At 38.1% G+C, this 16,542-nt stretch overlaps 1 pseudogene; it reads left to right on the top strand.

Moving 5' to 3' along the window:
- On the top strand, nucleotides 1–976 carry LOC133235983 (olfactory receptor 12D2-like; annotated as a pseudogene).
- Nucleotides 977–16,542: the final 15,566 nt, after the last annotated feature.

Here is a 16,542-nt window from a genome sequence, read left to right as displayed (position 1 = left end):
ATGGGAAATCCTCAGCTGTGGGACTCTGTTCCCATCAGATATCGCATTCCATATGTTATTTCCTCAATCACTGAATTTCTCCTGCTGGGAGTGACAGACATCCAAGTACTGCAGCCTGTTCTTTTCCTGATTTTCCTTGCAATTTACATTGTCAATGTGGCTGAGAATGCAGCCATCCTGATGGTTGTCATCTCTGATCCAAGACTTCATTCTCCTATGTATTTTTTCCTGGGAAACCTGTCATGTCTAGATATCTGCTACTCCACAGTGACTCTGCCAAAGATGCTGGAGAACTTCCTCTCTACACACAAAACAATTTCTTTCTTGGGATGCATAAGCCAGCTTCATTTCTTCCACTTCATGGGCAGCACAGAGTCCATGTTGCTGGCCGTGATGGGTTTTGACCGCTTTGTGGCTATCTGCAAACCACTTCGTTACCCTCTTATCATGAGTCATCGGGTCTGTGTCCAGATGGCTATCACTGTCTGGATTATTGGGTTTTTCCATGCCCTGCTACACTCAGTAATGACCTCTAGCTTAAACTTCTGTGGTTCCAACCACATCCATCACTTCTTCTGTGATGTTAAGCCATTGTTGGAGTTGGCCTGGGGGAACACTGAGCTCAATGAGTTGGCTGCTCAATACTGTCACGGGGACCTTTGCCGTTGGCCCATTTTTTCTAACACTTCTATCTTATTCCTACATTATTATCTATCTTTTTTTCAAGACCCATTCTTGCAGCATGCTCCATAAAGCACTGTCTACTTGTGTCTCCCACTTCATGGTAGTTGTTCTTTTCTATGCTCCCGTAGTTTTCACTTATATTCGTCCTGCCACAGGTAGCTCTGTGGAGCAGGAACGGATCATTGCCATTATGTACAGCGTGGTCACTCCTGTGCTAAATCCACTGATCTATACTTTGAGGAACAAGGAAGTGAAGGGGGCCTTGAGGAGAGCGACCAGTAGAAGATTCTAACCTGAAGTCTAGAGAATTCTTCTGAGGCACAAATATAAAGGGGCAATGAGAAAATTGACATGTGAAGTTATACTGCTTTTCTAATTGTTTACCATTTGTAAAAACAGAAGGAAGTATATAAAGGAAATGTAAATGGGTAAATCCAGTATATTTTGTTAAATAATGCATTTCTAGATAATATAATGGAAACTTAAACAAACAGACGTGGAATCTTAATGCTGAATCTGTTTGGGAGATATCTATTGATGAAACTGATTTGCTATGTATTCTTTTGTGTTCTTGAATAAAATTAGATACAGAAATTTGTCTTAGTTACCCATTCACTCTGTAGTTGAATAGTATTTATGTCTGTTTACCTGTGTGTTCCCTGTAAGTTTATATATCAAAATGTGAACAATAAAAGTCTTATGCTGTAATATTTTAAGGTATTGCATTAATGGCCCTGATTACTCAACCTGAAAAATAAATGGTAACTCACATATGAGCCAAAGGATATTTTTAAGTGATAAATCATATATGTCATGATTTGTTTTTCTCCAATCCAGAAGCAAGTAAGTACTTAAAGCAAAACATATTTTGAGTATTAATTAACAGAGATAAAATAAACAAAGGTTTATCTAAAGAATTTTGTGAACTCTGACTCCAAATATGTTTTATAAGTCAAATGGACCACCTGTCAAAGATAATTGTAAAATATTGTTATAAGTGGAGGCAACTTAAAAAAAATGTCTCGGGAATACCTTTCTTGCCCATTGGTATATTTTCCCCTCAATTTTTGGTCTCTTGAAAATTGAGTTTCAAGACTTTGAAATATCACTGATTATGATATTTCCTTATATCATATAATTATGATTATAATTATATTACATCATATTATATCACACTGTAATCTGTGAAAGTAAATATAGAAATCAAAAATAAAATATATTAAATGGAAAAGTCTTGAACTGAATTTTCAAGAGATCAAAAATTGAGGGGAAAATATACCAATGGGCAAGAAAGGTATTTCTGAGACTTTTTTTTTAAGCTGCCTCCATTTATAACAATATTTTACAATTATCTTTGACAGGTGGCCCAATTGATTTATCATTCAGGTATGATCTAAATCAAGTCCCTTATGATTATACAGTGGAAGTGAGAAATAGATTTAAGGGCCTAGATCTGATAGATAGAGTGCCTGATGAACTATGGAATGAGGTTCGTGACATTGTACAGGAGACAGTGATCAAGACCATCCCCGTGGAAAAGAAATGCAAAAAAGCAAAATGGCTGTCTGGGGAGGCCTTACAAATAGCTGTGAAAAGAAGAGAAGCAAAAAGCAAAGGAGAAAAGGAAAGATATAAGCATCTGAATGCAGAGTTCCAAAGAGTAGCAAGGAGAAATAAGGAAGCCTTCCTCAATGATAAATGCAAACAAATAGAGGAAAACAACAAAATGGGAAAGACTAGAGATCTCTTCAAGAAAATTAGAGATACCAAGGGAACATTTCAAGCAAGGATGGGCTCGATAAAGGACAGAAATGGTATGGACCTAACAGAAGCAGAAGATATGAAGAAGAGGTGGCAAGAATACACAGAAGAACTGTACAAACAAGATCTTCACAACCCAGATAATCACGATGGTTTGATCACTGACCTAGAGCCAGACATCCTAGAATGTGAAGTCAAGCGGGCCTTGGAAAGCATCACTATGAACAAAGCTAGTGGAGGTGTTGGAATTCCAGTTGAGCTATTCCAAATCCTGAAAGATGATGCTGTGAAAGTGCTGCACTCAATATGCCAGCAAATTTGGAAAACTCAGCAGTGGCCACAGGACTGGAAAAGGTCAGTTTTCATTCCAATCCCAAAGAAAGGCAATGCCAAAGAATGCTCAAACTACCACACAATTGCACTCATCTCACATGCTAGTAAAGTAATGCTCAAAATTCTCCAAGCCAGTCTTCAGCAATATGTGAACTGTGAACTTCCTGATGTTCAAACTGGTTTTAGAAAAGGCAGAGAAACCAGAGATCAAATTGCCAACATCCTCTGGATCACGGAACAAGCAAGAGAGTTCCAGAAAAACATCTATTTCTGCTTTATTGACTATGCCAAAGCCTTTGACTGTGTGGATCACAATAAACTGTGGAAAATTCTGAAAGAGATGGGAATACCAGACCACCTGACCTGCCTCTTGAGAAACCTGTATGCAGGTCAATAAGCAACAGTTATAGCTGGACATGGAACAACAGACTGGTTCCAAATAGGAAAAGGAGTACGTCAAGGCTGTATATTGTCACCCTGCTTATTTAACTTCTATGCAGAGCACATCATGAGAAACGCTGGACTGGAAGAAGCACAAGCTGGAATCAAGATTGCTGGGAGAAATATCAATAACCTCAGATATACATATGACACCACCCTTATGGCAGAAAGTGAAAGGAACTAAAAGGCCTCTTGATGAAAGTGAAAGAGGAGAGGGAAAAATGGGCTTAAAGTTCAACGTTCAGAAAACGAAGATCATGGCATCCGGTCCCATCACTTCGTGGGAACTAGATGGGGAAACAGTGGAAACAGTGTCAGACTTTATTTTTGGGGGCTCGAAAATCACTGCAGATGATGACCGCAGCCATGAAATTAAAAGACGCTTACTCCTTGAAAGGAAAGTTATGACCAACCTAGATAGCATATTCAAAAGCAGAGACATTACTTTGCCAACAAAGGTCCATCTAGTCAAGGCTATGGTTTTTCCAGTAGTCATGCATGGATGTGAGAGTTGGACTGTGAAGAAAGCTGAGCACAGAAGAATTGATGCTTTTGAACTGTGGTATTTGAGAAGACTCTTGAGAGTCCCTTGGACTGCACGGAGATCCAATCAGTCCATTCTGAGGGAGATCAGCCCTGGGATTTCTTTGGAAGGAATGATGCTAAAACTGAAACTCCAGTACTTTGGCCACCTCATGGGGAGAGTTGACTCATTGGAAAAGACTCTGATGCTGGGAGGGATTGGGGGCAGGAAGAGAAGGGGACGACGGAGGATGAGATGGCTGGATGGCATCACTGACTTGATGGACGTGAGTCTGAGTGAACTCCAGGAGTTGGTGATGGACAGGGAGGCCTGAGGTGCTGCAATTCATGGCATCTGAAACAGTCAGACACGACTGAGCAACTGAACTGAACTGAACTGAACTGAATATCAGTGAAATATGAAGAACTCATCCAAAATTTCTCTTGTTTTCCTTACCTGTCATCAAGCTTATAATACGTGAAAACTATTAAATAGTAATTTCTGAAGTATTTTTTGGAGTTAATAGACAAGAATTACTATGTTCCTCACTTTCTATCACATCCAGAGAGATCCAGACCGCCGTGCGCTTGCTGCTACCTGGGGAGCTGGCCAAGCATGCCATGTCCGAGGGCACTAAAGCTGTCACCAAGTATACCAGCTCCAAGTAAATATAATATGCCTTGCCGCTGTTAACGGAGAAGGTAATGGCACCCCACTCCAGTACTCTTGCCTGCAAAATCCCATGGACGGAGGAACCTGGTGGGCTGTAGTCCATGGGGTTGCTAAGAGTCGAACATGACTGAGCGACTTCACTTTCACCCTCTAAGTTCTTAGAAGAGTCACTGGACCTGAAACCATGGGGAGTGCCAGCACTTACAACTATTAGAGATACAGGATTCCCTGGTGTCCCTGGAGTGGTTAGGACTATGCACTTCCACTGCCAAGGGCTGAGGTTCAATCCCTGGTTAGGGAACTAAGATTCCACAAGCTGGGCAGCACAACCACAGGAAAAAAAAAATAATAATAAGTAACTAAAATAGAGATAAATACAGGTAAGAATATAGGAGGATATTTTGAGGTTACGGACTGATCGTTCACATTGTTTACATTCACTTTTGTAGATCCAAAGAATTTGGTTCTAATCTTACTCACATGGTTCTTCAACTCTACCTTCTTTGGTCCAGTTTTGTTTCAGTGACAAAACAGTGACGATTCCAGTTTTGTTTATAAAACAAAGTGTTTGGGGAGAAGGCATCTTAACCCTGAACTATCTCAGACCAGAATTTCTATGGATCAGAATTTTTTACATAATCTAACCTTCATAGAGACTAAACTATAGAGGAGTGCATGGCTACCTACAGCTGCATGACACACTGTTTCCCAAAATACAGAAGTTTAAACACATTTAATTAAGCTGCATTATTCTGTGGTTCAGAAATTGGGAAGAGTACAGCAGGGAAGCACTGGCTCCATTTAATATATTTCAGGTCTCAACTGAGATGACTTTATCAATAGATGTATGAAAATAATTTTATAAACTTCAATATATTTTATGACAAAAGTTCAGAGCACTAAAAATAAAAGGACACATATGATAGAGTGTAGCTGTATATCAGTCTCTTCAAGTTATTCTTACATAAGGAGACAGAGCAGTGAATAGTAGAAGTTTTGTGTTTTAAGTAATTTTTCTAAGGTACTTCCAAATCAATGTTAGGCTTCTGTTTAATTGTTAAGTTGCATCCTCAACCCTATCTACAGGAAACTTTCTCAACAGAAAATTCCTCTAGGTTTTTCACTAATGAGTAACTTTGGGAACTGAGTCTCTAAGCCAGAAAGATTTCTTTTGCAGCCAAACTCTTTCAGGTCCCAAGAGAAATGAAGATTGATAATGCTCAGCTCCTAAATGCATTGTCTTTAGCTGGTACATCAGAGTATTCCAAGCCCTAAAATTCTTTGTTCTTTCCCATCCACCTGCCAATAACATTGGATAGAATGAATATTTCTAAGGTCATCACTTATGGAATAAAGATTAGAGAAACCAGAGGCAAGGGTTGAAGATGTCATGTGGCAAATGGAGTAATGGAATCAGCTTTCAAAATGGACCATAGAGAGTTCAAGTTCCGTACTTGGTGGGCTACAGAACATAAAAAGTCTCTTTTGATTTGTGTATCTGTTTCCAAGGCAGTATATAAATCAAACCAGCTGAAAGAACATATCTTAAATGGTAAAACTGCTATTGTAGAAATGTTTAGTTGGAAATTAAATATATATGTCTAGAGTTAGAAAAATAAGTTGAAATTAAAGGTATAATTTGAAAGCTATGTGTTTACAGATATATGAAACACAAAAGACAGAAAAGAGGAGAGGTACAAAAGTGAATAAGAAGAAGGAAGAGCAGCAAGCAGCCAAGGAGACTGAAAACAAGTCTGCACTGGAAAGTGAGAGCTTGATGGGTATTCTGAAAGCAAGGTTTTTTTGTTTTTGTTTTTGTTTTAAGTGTTTGAGGTAAGAAGAAAACGATCAAGTCTGTTAAGTGTTACTGAGAGGTCAAGTAATTTAAAGACTGAGAACTGAACTTTGATGTTGACAAGAGTGAATTCAGTGGAATGGTAAGAGCAAAAGTTTGAAGTCAGTTCAAGAGAAGATTAAAGGCAAATAGTTTGAAAGGAATTGGCAGTGAGTAGTGGAGACACTGAGCTTTTTGAAGACTTTGCTCTAAAATCAGAGAAGTGGGCCATCATCTGGAGAAGGCTACGGGAACTCACCAGGTTTAGGGTATGCTCTGAGGCCAAAATTTTAAAGATGGATAGAAAACCCTCATTACTTTGAGGTGTTGAAACAGTATTTAGGTAATTTCAGTATTGAGCCACACTTGTGCTGAGACCTAAGGTAAACCATCCATTCTCTAGAGTTTTAAATATATATACATATATATAATAGTATAATTCTCTCATTTATACTATAATTGAGAGGTGGATATAATATTAACCTAGAGGTGGGTATAATAACAGTGAGACTATTCAGTAACAGTCAAGAAGGCACAACCTGAGAGATTTGAAATGTGAGAATTATGGCCCTGTCTGAGCTGAAGAAGTAATATTCTAAAACGATAAGTGGAGAAAGAAATGGCAACCCATTCCAGTATTCTTGCCTGGAAAATCCCATGGACAGAGGAGCCTGGCACGCTACAGTCCATGGGGTCCCAAAGAGTGGAACACAACTGAGTGACTGAACTGAAAGAAATAAAGGAGTACAGGAAGACTTAATCTTGTAAAAGTTGGAAATCTTTCAGTTCTCAGTAAAAAAGGATAGAGAAAATGAAAGCAAAAAGAGTAATACAGATTATAAAAGAATGTATTTTGCTATATTTGAATTCTACACAGCACATTAATGACATCCACATCATGTGATGTTGGAGAATGATAGAAAAGCAAATTTTCATGTTCCGCCTCAGACCTCTTAAATCAGAACCTCTGGGTGGATCCCAGGAACCTGGGACTTTACTGACTCAGCAAATGATCCTTAAACATGCTAAGGTTTCAGAATCTCTGTTCTTGCATATTTTTCAACGCTTGGCTTGAAGAAGGAAACCATTATGTTTCTTTATCCTGAGTCAGTTCACATTGGAACATTTAAAGTTTGTTAGAAACAAGGGAGGAATGATACTATCAGTGGAAAAGAAAATGTAACTGAGCCTATCACAAGATTCCTTATAAGACTTTGATTATAGATGCCACAGACTGCAAAAATGTTGAAGATCATCTACTTTACACAACTCATTATTAACAGACACAAATAAAACTTTTATTCAAGTGTAATTGACTATTTCCAAGAAGCAGAGTATAGCTCATCTCTTCACTGTGGTTGACAGAAAGGGCATTTTCTCCTCTACTCACACATGAGAAATGCATAGATATCCTCATGTTTTGAGAGCAACTACTGAACAATAATCCTTGGAAACAACCATATACTCATGTCTTAGGCAGTGCTTAAAATATTTTAAAGAACCATCATCTCTACTGGGCTTCCCAGGGGGCACTAGTAGTAAAGAACCTGCCTGCAAATGCAGAAGATATAATGTATCTTTAATCCCTAGGTCAGGAAGACCTACAGTCTTGCCTGGAGAATCCCATGGACAGAGGAGCCTGGCAGGCTACAATCCATAGGATTACAAAGAGTCAGACACGACTGAGTGACTTAGCATGCATGTGCTCATGCATGGTCCCTACTCCCAGGAATTTATACTACAATTGAGAAAAGGAGAATGAATACTGCTGAGTAATGGAAAATCTTATCTCATTGATTCGAGGATGCAGATGCAGAAGTTCTTGATAAAGAGGCACCAGTGGATATGTGATGCAACATGAAAGAAGATATTAGAAAAATATAAACCAGGGAGAATCAGGCCCAAAGAAGAGAGCCCTAAAATTTATGGCAGATGCTGACAGCTTGGATCTTAGCAACTAGAGGTAGAGACAGTGAAGCCTGTTAGCTGCTGGTGAAACTAACTGGGAATGAGTTGACTAGAGAAAGCTCAAAAAGGATAACAATTAAAAAAGTGAGAAAGAGTCTGAAATGAAGGACGTTTCATAGGAAATAAAACTTATCATACTTGGTCACAACTTGATGAAGGAATTAGATGAATCAATGTTTCAATCCATGTTACTAGGACAGTTTTTGTCGGAAAGAAATTTTATTCTTGAAATGGAGAAATACTTTTGCAGGAAGACAACCCATCATCCTCTCCTACCTTCATTTATCATTTATTTCATTTTCTGACATATACTATACTTTGTATTCCAAGCACTGGAGAGGAAAATCTAATTCAGTCTCAGCCATAATGATCTTATCATTTTGTGAGGGAGACCAACATTAACTAAATAACTTAAATATTTAAATAAATGTGATTGTGATTACATCCTCCATATTACAATAGCAGTAAACTACCAAGGTGCCATGAGAACACAGAAAAGGAAGCATTGTCTTAGACAAAGAGGCAATGGAGGACTTTCCTAAGAAAGTTAGAGGTTAGAAGGATGAACAAGAACTGACTTAAAGCAGAGAATGAATGTGGTGTATGTAAGGTTATGCAGTCAGCCAGTGTTGCTGGGGAACAGACGATAAATGGACAGTGAGACACCTCGAGGTCAAAACCAAATGAGCTTTTTAAGACGTGACAGGGTATTTTTCATAAGAGCAATGGTTCTCTGGAGATTCAATTTTTTAAATCTAATTTAAATATGGTTGATTTACAATATTGTTTTGTTTTTTCCCTTTTAATAGCTTTTATTTTTATGTATTTATTTTTAATATAAATTTATTTATTTTAATTGGAGGCTAATTACTTTACAATATTGTATTGGTTTTGCCATACATCAACATGAATCTGCCACAGGTGTACACATGTTCCCCATCCTGAAACCCCCTCCCACCTCCCTCCCCATACCATCCCTCTGGGTCATCCCAGTGCACCAGCCCCAAGCACCCAGTATCATGCATCGAACCTGGACTGGCGATTTGTTTCATATATGATATTATACATGTTTCAATGCCATTCTCCCAAATCATCCCACCCTTTCCCTCTCGACAGAGTCCAAAAGACTGTTCTATACATCTGTGTCTCTTTGCTGTCTCGCATACAGGGTTATCGTTACCATCTGTCTAAATTCCATATATATGCGTTAGTATACTGTATTAGTGTTTTTCTTTCTGGCTTACTTCACTCTGTATAATAGGCTCCAGTTTCATCCACCTCATTAGAACTGATTCAAATGTATTCTTTTTAATGGCTGAGTAATACTCCATTGTGTATATGTACCACTGCTTTCTTATCCATTCATCTGCTGATGGACATCTAGGTTGCTTCCATGTCCTGGCTATTATAAACAGTGCTACAATGAACACTGGGGTACATGTGTCTCTTTCAATTCTGGTTTCCTCGGTGTGTATGCCCAGTAGTGGGATTGCTGGGTCATAAGGAAGTTCTATTTCCAGTTTTGTAAGGAATCTCCACACTATTCTCCATAGTGACTGTACTAGTTAGCATTCCCACCAACAGTGTAAGAGGGTTCCCTTTTCTCCACATCCTCTCCAGCATTTATTACTTGTAGACTTTTGGATAGCAGCCATTCTGACTGGCATGAAATGGTACCTCATTATGGTTTTGATTTGAATTTCTCTGATAATGAGTGATGTTGAGCATCTTTTCATGTGTTTGTTAGCCATATGAATGTCTTCTTTGGAGAAATGTCTATTTAGTTCTTTGGCCCATTTTTTGATTGGGTCATTTATTTTTCTGGAGTTGAGCTGTAGGAGTTGTTTGTATATTTTTGAGATTAGTTTTTTGTCAGTTGCTTCATTTGCTATTATTTTCTCCCATTCTGAAGGCTGCCTTTTCACATTTATAATAGTTTCCTTTGATGTGCAGAAGCTTTTAAGTTTAATTATATCCCCTTTGTTTATTTTTGCTTTTATTTCTAATATTCTGGGAGGTGGGTCATAGAGGATCCTGCTGTGATGTATGTCAGAGAGTGTTTTGCCTATGTTCTCCTCTAGGAGTTTTATAGTTCCTGGTCTTATGTTTAGATCTTTAATCCATTTTGAGTTTATTTTTGTGTATGGTGTTAGAAAGTGGTCTAGTTTCATTCTTTTACAAGTGGTTGACCAGATTTCCCAGCACCACTTGTTAAAGAGATTGTCTTTAATCCATTGTATATTCTTGCCTCCTTTGTCAAAGATAAGGTGTCCATATGTGCGTGGATTTATCTCTGGGCTTTCTATTTTGTTCCATTGATCTATATTTCTGTCTTTGTGCCAGTACCATACTGTCTTGATAACTGTGGCTTTGTAGTAGAGCCTGAAGTCAGGTAGGTTGATTCCTCCAGTTCCATTCTTCTTTCTCAAGATAGCTTTGGCTATTCGAGGTTTTTTGTATTTCCATACAAATTGTGAAATTATTTGTTCTAGCTCTGTGAAGAGTACCGTTGGTAGCTTGATAGGGATTGCAATGAATCTATAAATTGCTTTGGGTAGTATACTCATTTTCACTATATTGATTCTTCCAATCCATGAACATGATATATTTCTCCATCTATTAGTGTCCTCTTTGATTTCTTTCACCAGTGTTTTATAGTTTTCTATATATGGGTCTTTAGTTTCTTTAGGTAAATATATTCCTGAGTATTTTTTTCTTTCCGTTGCAATGGTGAATGGAATTCTTTCCTTAATTTCTCTTTCTGTTTTCTCATTATTAGTGTATAGGAATGCAAGGGATTTCTGTGTGTTGATTTTATATCCAGCAACTTTACCATATTCATTGATTAGTTCTACTAATTTTCTGGTGGAGTCTTTAGGGTTTTCTATGTAGAGGATCATGTCATCTGCAAATAGTGAGAGTTTTACTTCTTCTTTTCCAATTTGGATTCCTTTTATTTCTTTGTCTGCTCTGATTGCTGTGGCCAAAACTAACAAAACTATGTTAAATAGTAATGGTGAAAGTGGGCACCCTTGTCTTGTTCCTGACTTTAGAGGAAATGCTTTCAATTTTTCACCATTGAGAATAATGTTTGCTGTGGGTCATATATAGATTTTATTATTTTGACGTATGTTCCTTCTAGTCTCCCTTTCTGGAGAGTTTTTATTATAAATGAGTTTTGAATTTTGTCAAAGGCTTTCTCTGCATCTATTGAGATAATCACATGGTTTTTATTTTTTAATTTGTTAATGTGGTGTATTACATTGATTGATTTGCGGATGTTGAAGAATCCTTGCATCCCTGGGATAAAGCCCACTTGGTCATGGTGTATGATCTTTTTAATGTGTTGTTGGATTCTGATTGCTAGAATTTTGTTAAGGATTTTTGCATCTATGTTCATCAGTGATATTGGCATGTGGTTTTCCTTTTTTTGTGTGGCATCTTTGTCAGGTTTTGGTATTAGGGTGATGGTGGCCTCATAGAATGAGTTTGGAAGTTTATCTTCCTCTAAAATTTTCTGGAAAAGTTTGACTAGGATAGGTGTTAGCTCTTCTCTAAATTTTTGGTAAAATTCAGCTGTGAAGCCATCTGGACCTGGGCTTTCGTTTGCTGGAAGATTTCTGATTACAGTTTCAATTTCCATGCTTGTGATGGGTCTGTTAAGATTTTCTATTTCTTCCTGGTCCAGTTTTGGAAAGTTGTACTTTTCTAAGAATTTGTCCATTTCTTCCACGTTGTCCATTTTATTGGCATATAATTGCTGATAGTAGTCTCTTACGATCCTTTGTATTTCTGTGTTGTCTGTTGTGATCTCTCCATTTTCATTTCTAATTTTATTGATTGGATTTTCTCCCTTTGTTTCTTGATGAGTCTGGCTAATGGTTTGTCAATTTTATTTATCCTTTCAAAGAACCAGCTTTTGGCTTTGTTGATTTTTGCTATGGTCTCTTTTGTTTCTTTTGCATTTATTTCTGCCCTAATTTTTAAGATTTCTTTCCTTCTACTAACCCTGGGGTTCTTCATTTCTTCCTTTTCTAGTTGCTTTAGGTGTAGAGTTAGGTTTTTTATTTGACTTTTTTTCTTGTTTCTTGAGGTATGCCTGTATTGCTATTAACTTTCCCCTGAGGACTGCTTTTACAGTGTCCCATAGGTTTGGGGTTGTTGTATTTTCATTTGTTTCTATGCATATTTTGATTTCTTTTTTTATTTCTTCTGTAATTTGTTGGTTATTCAGCAGTGTGTTGTTCAGCCTCCATATGTTGGAATTTTTAATAGATTTTCTCCTGTAATTGAGTTCTAATCTTACTGCATTGTGGGTCAGAAAAGATGCTTGGAATAATTTCAATTTTTTTGAATTTACCAAGGCTAGATTTATGGCCCAGGATGTGATCTATCCTGGAGAAGGTTCCATGGGCGCTTGAGAAAAAGGTGAAATTCATTGTTTTGGGATGAAATGTCCTATAGATATCAATTAGGTCTAACTGGTCTATTGTATTGTTTAAAGTTTGTGTTTCCTTGTTAATTTTCTGTTTAGTTGATCTATCCATAGGTGTGAGTGGGGTATTAAAGTCTCCCACTATTATTGTGTTATTGTTAATTTCTCCTTTCATACTTGTTAGCATTTGTCTTACATATTGCAGTGCTCCTATTTTGGGTGCATATATATTTATAACTGTTATATCTTCTTCTTGGATTGATCCTTTGATCATTATGTAGTGACCTTCTTTGTCTCTTTTCACAGCCTTTGTTCTAAAGTCTATTTTATCTGATATGAGTATTGCTACTCCTGCTTTCTTTTTGTCTCTATTTACATGGAAAATCTTTTTCCAGCCCTTCACTTTCAGTCTGTATGTGTCCCCTGTTTTGACGTGGGTCTCTTGTAGACAACATATATAGGGGTCTTGTTTTTGTATCCATTCAGCCAGTCTTTGTCTTTTGGTTGGGGCATTCAACCCATTTATGTTTAAGGTAATTATTGATAAGTATGATCCTGTTGCCATTTACTTTATTGTTTTGGGTTCAAGTTGTGTTTCCTGTCTAGAGAATATCCTTTAGTATTTGTTAGAGAGCTGGTTTGGTGGTGATGAATTCTCTCACCTTTTGCTTGTCTGTAAAGCTTTTGATTTCTCCTCCATATTTGAATGAAATCCTTGCTGGGTACAGTAATCTGGGCTGCAGGTTATTTTCTTTCATCACTTTAAGTATGTCTTGCCATTCCCTCCTGGCTTGAAGAGTTTCTATTGAAAGATCAGCTGTTATCCTTATGGGAATTCCCTTGTGTGATATTTGTTGTTTTTCCCTTGCTGCTTTTAATATTTGTTCTTTGTGTTTGATCTTTGTTAATTTGATTAATATGTGTCTTGGGGTGTTTCACCTTGGGTTTATCTTGTTTGGGACTCTCTGGGTTTCTTGGACTTGGGTGATTATTTCCTTCTCCATTTTAGGGAAGTTTTCAACTACTATCTCCTCAAGTATTTTCTCATGGTCTTTCTTTTTGTCTTCTTCTTCTGGGACTCCTATGATTCAAATGTTGGGGCATTTAACACTGTCCTGGAGGTCTCTGAGATTGTCCTCATTTCTTTTAATTCGTTTTTTCTTTTTTCCTCTCTGATTCATTTATTTCTACCATTCTATCTTCTAACTCACTAATCCTATCTTCTGCCTCTGTTATTCTACTATTTGTTGCCTCCAGAGTGTTTTTAATTTCATTTATTGCATTATTCATTATATATTGACTCTTTTTTATTTCTTCTAGGTCCTTGTTAAACCTTTCTTGCATCTTCTCAATCCTTGTCTCCAGGCTATTTATCTGTGATTCCATTTTGATTTCAAGATTTTGGGTCATTTTCACTATCATTATTCAGAATTCTTTATCAGGTAGATTCCGTATCTCTTCCTCTTTTGTTTGGTTTGGTGAGCATGTATCCTGTTCCTTTATCTGCTGGGTATTCCTCTGTCTCTTTATCCTGTTTATATTGCTGAGTTTGGGGTGTCCTTTCTTTTTTCTGGCAGTTTGTGGAGTTCTCTTTATTGTGGAGTTTCCTCACTGTGTGTGGGTTTGTACAGGTGGCTTGTCAAGGTTTCTTGGTTAGGGAAACTTGTGTCGGTGTTCTGGTGGGTGGAGCTGTATTTCTTCTCTCTGGAGTGCAATGAAGTGTCCAGTAATGAGTTATGGGATGTCTATGGTTTTGTAGTAACTTTGGGCAGCCTGTATATTGGAGCTCAGAGCTGTGTTCCTGTGTTGCTGGAGAATATGCATGGTATGTCTTGCTATGCTTGGTTTCAGTGTAGGCATGGAGGCGTTTGATGAGCTCCTGTCAATTAATGTTCCCTGGAGTCAGGATTTGGACTTAAGCCTCCTGCTTCCGGTTTTCAGTCTTATTTTTACAGTAGTCTGAAAACTTCTCCTTCTATACAGCACCACTGATAAAACATCTACGTTAAAGATGAAAAGTTTCTCCACAGTGAGGGACACCCAGAGAGGTTCACAGAGTTACATTGAGAAGAGAAGAGGGAGGAGGGAGTTAGAGGTGATCCAAATGAGATGAGGTGGAATCAATAGAGGAGAGAGCAGGCTAGCCAGTAATCACTTCCTTATGTGCACTCCACAACTGGACCACTCAGAGATGTTCACGGAGTTATACAGAGAAGAGAAGAGGGAGGAAGGAGACAGAGGTGGCCAGGAGGATAAAAGGGGGCAGTGAAAAGGAGAGAGACAGATCCAACCAGTAATCAGTTCCCTAAGTGTTCTCCACCATCTGGAATACACAGAAATTCACAGAGTTGGGTAGAGCAGAGAGGGGTTACGGAGGAGATACAGGTGACCTGGTGGAGAAAAAGGAGAGTCCAAAGGGGGAGAGAGCAATCAAGCCAGTAATCTCACTCCCAAGTGAAAATGGGTACTGAAGATTGGGTTCTTAAAGGTACAAAATTGATAACAAATACCAAAAAGCAAAAATTAAAAATCTAGAGTTTGGAATTTCAAAAAATATAATGTTAAAGAAAAGAAGAAGAAAAAGAAAGAGAGAAAAAAACAAAGTCACAAAAATTATAAAGAAAATATAGGTACAAAATTGATAACAAATACCAAAAAGCAAAAATTAAAAACCTAGAGTTTGGAATTTCAGAAATACAATGTTAAAAAAAAGAAGAAGAAGAAAAAGAAAGAGAAAAAAAAGTCACAAAAATTATTTTTAAAAAATATAGGTACAAAATTGATAACAAGTACCAAAAAGCAAAAATTGAAAATCTAGAGTAGAGTTTGGAATTTCAAAAATACAGTGTTAAAGAAAAGAAGAAAAAAAAAAAAAGAAAGAGAAAAAAAGTCAAAAAAATTATAAAAAATATATATATGAAGTTTGCTTTTTTTAAAAAAAAAGGGAGTCTTTTTTTGCAAAATAATAGTAGGTTATAAAAGTAAAAATTAAAGGAATAATAGAGGACTTAAAATTTTTTTAAAAATTTTTAAAAAAAGAAAGAATGATCGTAAAAATATATCTAGGACTTTCTCTGGTGGTGTTGTGGGTATTGTGGGGTCAGTTCATTTTCGGCTAGTTCCTTGGTCCGGCTTATATTTCTCGAGATCTATAGGCCCCTTCCTATGTAGTCAGCACTAACGACAGGGTTTTAATCTATTGCACCTGTCACTTCAATGCGGTTCCCTCTGTTTTAGCTTCTTCTGTTCGCCGGTCTCTTCAGTATCTGATTTCTGCCCTGACACAAAGAGGGCGGTGGTAGAAACTTTTTTTTTAAGGCTCACTTGTTCAGTCGTGCTGAGGGGAGGGAGGGACACTGCAAACAAATAACACTGGCATGTGCTCGCAGTGTCTCAGCCACACTGGGCCTGTCTCCGCTCACGGTGCGTGTACCCTCCCTGCCCACGCTGCTCAGGCTCTAGGTTGCTCCACCGAGAACCATCTGAGGCTGGCCCTGGGCTGCGTGCACCTCCCAGATCTAAGCTGCTCAGGTTCAGGCACTCGGGTAGTCCTCCGAGGTGCAGACTCCGTTGGGCCTGCGTTTTGTGCCCTTCCCAGGTCCGAGCAGCTCAGGTGATGAGGTGTTTGGCGAGCGCAGTCGCTGCGACTTATTGCCTCCAGACCGCTCAGTTTTCTGGGTGTACAACCGGCGCACCTTCTCAGGCGGATGTTGACCGTCCAGAACCCCAAGAAGTCTTAGTTAGCAAAGAAGCCTGCTTACAGTTTTGTAGATAATGTCTTTCTGGGTCTGTGATTGCCCCCTTCCGGCTCTGGCTGCCTGTCACCAGAGGGGGATGGTCTGCAGCCCGCTATCTCTGTTCAGTCCTTTACTCTGTGCGCAGGCCTGGCAG

This window comes from Bos javanicus, chromosome 23, assembly GCF_032452875.1.
Source record: "Bos javanicus breed banteng chromosome 23, ARS-OSU_banteng_1.0, whole genome shotgun sequence".
NCBI classification, from domain to species: Eukaryota; Metazoa; Chordata; class Mammalia; order Artiodactyla; family Bovidae; genus Bos; species Bos javanicus.
Note: the sequence above shows the minus strand (reverse complement) of the source record. Positions and strands in the feature narration are given on the sequence as shown.